Here is a 4,250-nt window from a genome sequence, read left to right on the forward strand (position 1 = left end):
AGGAAATGTGTAAACAGTTTCAGAACCACCCAAGACTGTCATGGCAGGGGACTTCCATGCTACTGTTTCACCAAAGTGACCCCTGGCTCCATTCCTTTCTCACCTGCTCAGTTTCTTCAGCTCAGAATGTAGTCATTATTCAGTCTAGGACCAATCTTAATTTGACCTTTTTATGCAAAATATAATAAATCACACACACAGCCTCATCCCTAATGGGAGTTATTGTTTTGCCTTTGAGTTATGGGCTCCCTGAAAAATCCTTTAATGAAAAAAAAAAAAAAAAGAAAACAATAAATGAAAGAAATAAAAGAAGGAAAAGAGAAAGGAAGGAAAGGAAAGGAAGGGAGGGAGGGAAGATGGAAGGGGGAAGGAAGGAAAGGAGAAAAAGGTGAGGGAGGAGGTTAAGAAAAAATCTGATCTTCAATGGGACAGTAAAGATAAATATTAGGATACCCTCTAGAATGACCCCTCTAAGAGCCCCTAGGGTACCGTTTGTATTAAAGGCAGACTAACTCCTGTGACTTGGACAAAACCAAAATTCAGATTCTCAAGTCTCAGGGTTGGATTCTTCCTGCTCCTGGCCAACTCCCAGTAGGCCATATAGACCAGGGAAAGTGTTTATTTATTGCTCTATTATGGCTTAAACCAGTATTATTTGGCACTCTCTCTCCAAAAAGTTGAATGTTCAAACTTCAATTTTATGAAACAACAGGTTTGATCAAGGCCAAAATGCTTTGAGACGAAGTTCTTTTCTCATAGTATTTCCATTGCTGGTGCTAGCCAAAACGCAAACTACAAACCCAGATGAAAATAAACACAAATCAAAAAACCTCACAAACTGTCTGAGCTTAGTGTGAAGAGTGAATGACAGATGGCTTGGGTTAGCTTGCATTATCTGAACTATATCCTTGATTTTTATACAAATAAAATTGTTATTGTACTGGTAAAATGAAATACACTCCCCCCCTTACTCCTGAATGGAGTAGAAATTCAGCCTACTCCATTAAATGTTAGGCAAATTCAGTTTCTTCCTCTGTTATTCCTGGTAAGGGGTTCAACAAGGAATTAAGCTTTATTTAAAAAAAATGTGAAGCTAGTGAATGATGCCCCATGATCATATCAATGTACACAGCTATGATTTAATAAAAAAAAATAATAAAAATAAAAAAATGTGATGAAGGGAAATCTTAGGTCTCTAACTCTCAAAACCAGTCATGGTTGGAGAAAAAAATAATAGCACCTTTTGGGAGTGGTACCTTAATGCCAGGAGAAACTGAGTGAGACATTCTCTGTGTTACTACCATTTTGGTTTTTTTGTGAGCTTAGTGACCTTTTTTCTTTTCTAATATGGACAGGATGAGGCACATAAAAGCATTTATTAAAGGACATAATTTTCCCCGAAAACAAGCCCTGTTTCGGCCCCCACAGGATGTTGGGACTCTCCACAGACCTTGTGTTGATTACCCTCTGTGGGAAGTAGCGGTCAACTCTAATTAACTAATTTACTTTCAACAAGTGTTTAATTAGGGCCTTTGCCCATATGTTGTGCTCTTTTGAAGATTCTGCCCAATGTAGGGACTTTATTAAAATACAAAGAATGAATCTGGTCCTCCAATCTAGGCTTTTGACCATATAGAAAATAATCGGAATCGGCTGACAAGCATTAAATTCCATAAATATGCATTGAACAAATTAGAATGGGCATCCCTTCTCGGCCTTTTGGCTAAGATTGAGTGCAGAAAGGGCATTAGGCCAGCCACCATGGGGATGAAATATAGTGCCTTCCGAGGCTGTATTGGAATATGAGCACCTGAAAACCAAAGCTAATATGCAAAAGAGGCCAAATTACAATCACTAATGATAGATTTAGAATAATACTTGACACTCTGTGATGACTGTGTGCCAGATACTACTTACACTGTGTCTCATTTCATGTTCACAAGAATTCAAGAAGCTAAATTAATTGCATTTTGCAGGTGAGGGAACTGAGAGGTTAAATAACTGGCCAAGGTTACAGCTTGAAGGTTGCAAATGTGGAATTCAAAACTGGAAAGTCATAGGGAATCTCTGAGGTCCCTTAAAAACATCCTTCCCAAACTTCGGTCTTCATAGGAACATGGTGGGTCTGGTTAAACTGCAGGTTCTAACTCAGTAGGTCAGAGGTGGGGCCCAGGAGTCTGCATTTCTAACAAGCTCCTGGTGAGTCTGTTCATGCCCCTTACCCTCCAACCACACTGTTACTAGCAAGGACATAAATGGACAGTGAAGATTTCAGCAAACTAAAATGTGGTGGGGAAGCTTCTAGAGCAGTGATTTTCAAGTCATGTGCCATGGCATACTGGTGTGCTGTGAGAGGATCTTAGGTGTGCCAGGAAAACTTTTAAAGATCATTAATTATTTTCAATAGAAGCTCAAAGCACAGTTAAGTATATGCTTTTTTTTTTACTCTTGTTTACGATCAATAAAATTTAAGTGTGCTGTGGAAGTTTAACTACAGGTTCAAGTACGCCATGAGATAAAAAAAAAAAAAAAGGTTGAAAAACACAGTTCTAGAAGCTCCTGAGGAACAAAGTGGGTCAGCAGATGAGTCCCCACTCAGCTGATAAAATTGCAGAGTCAGTTCTCAAGTTCAGGCCCTCGGTTTCCCCACCTGTAAAAGAAAAGATGTTTAGTTAGCTGGATAGTTTCAAGCATTCTGCCCAGACCTAATAGAGGAAGGATCTATGATTACAGGATAGAGAGGAGGGGGAGACAAGAAACCAGAATAAGAATTGCTTATAGAGCTTGTTAAGGAGGTTGCCAGACCCCTTGCCTCACATTACTAGGCCCTCCTCCCAAATTGGTTGATTAAAGAAATCATCATATGATTCTGATATATGTGGTCTCTACCTTTTGTGAAATATTGTCCTAGGTAATACAGAAATAGTCTAGAATTTAGCAGTTTTACAAATAAAACTTACATGTGTGGTCCAGATATGGATAAAGTAAAGATAATATCCAAGGATAATGATAGCTGGCACTTACTGAGTGCATACTCAATGATACATATGCTATAAATGTGAGATATTTTACATGTATGTGTATAGAAATATCTAGTCTTCACAAAATCCCTACAGATGTTGTTGAGCTGGACTTGAAGTTATGTGAGCCTATTAATTTTCTTTTTATTTAAGCCATATTGAGTTGGGGGTTTGGTTCCTTGCAGTCCACAATACCTTAATTCATAGTTCTATGCCAGGCATTGTAGATTTAAAATGAGTTTCCCCCCAAAATTTAGTGGCTCACGGTAGGGGGGACAGGGTGTCAGACAAGGAAAGTTGTGATAAATTTCAAAAGAAAGATTTTTCAAAATGCTATGGGAACACAGGAGAGGGATAGCAAAACTTTAGGAATGGGAAGCCTGACCTAATTATGGAAGAATGAGCAAGGACATTCCAGGCAAAGAGACTGGCTTGGCCAAAGGCACAGAGCTGTAAGGCAGCATGACACATGGAACTCTGCAAGAAGCCAATCTCGTCTGCCAGGCTAAGTAGCAGAGATTATCAGCAGGTCTGTTCAGACAAAGAATGATATTGTCTCCTCCAAGTCCCATAGGAAAGAAGTATATGAGATAATACTACCTTACATCTGACAGACCTGGGTTCAAATCTTAACCTCACCCCTATGAGCTACGTCTTCCTGAGTGAGATTCTTAATCTCTCAAGACTTCCATTTCCTTGTCTGAAAAGAGGAGTCGATGATGTTTAAAAGTGAAAGATGAGCGTAAAGTTCTTGGCAGTTTGTTATTTCTTCCATTATGATTACTGTCTGTATGCTAACAATACAAGGAGGAAGAGACATTGTCCCCACTCTTGAAAAGCATGGCATTTAGTTGGCAAACAGAACATGCGAGAAATTGGTTTACTAAGAATGGTAGATGTGTGGGATAGTATGAGAAACGTGGGTTTTAAAACTTCATTTGGCAATAATTAAATTATAATTTTATGTTTTTTGTAAAGATAATATGCCAGGGCTGCCTAGAAAGTATCCACCATGAACTATGAAAAATAGAGATATATGTGGCTGGATACTTTCCAGGAAGTCCTTGTAAGTACATGGTCAAGGTTGAATTTAAGATAACAACTTATGTAGTTGTGGGGAGAACAGATTGACAGAGTAGAGGTGGCAGATTGGGTAAGAGATTGGTACAGTAGAAGATGATGAGAGGGTGAGTCAGGAAGTAACAGTAAGTTGAAGAAAACCAGACAGAT

The sequence above is a fragment of the Nycticebus coucang genome, chromosome 13 (genome assembly GCF_027406575.1).
Source record: "Nycticebus coucang isolate mNycCou1 chromosome 13, mNycCou1.pri, whole genome shotgun sequence".
NCBI lineage: Eukaryota > Metazoa > Chordata > Mammalia > Primates > Lorisidae > Nycticebus > Nycticebus coucang.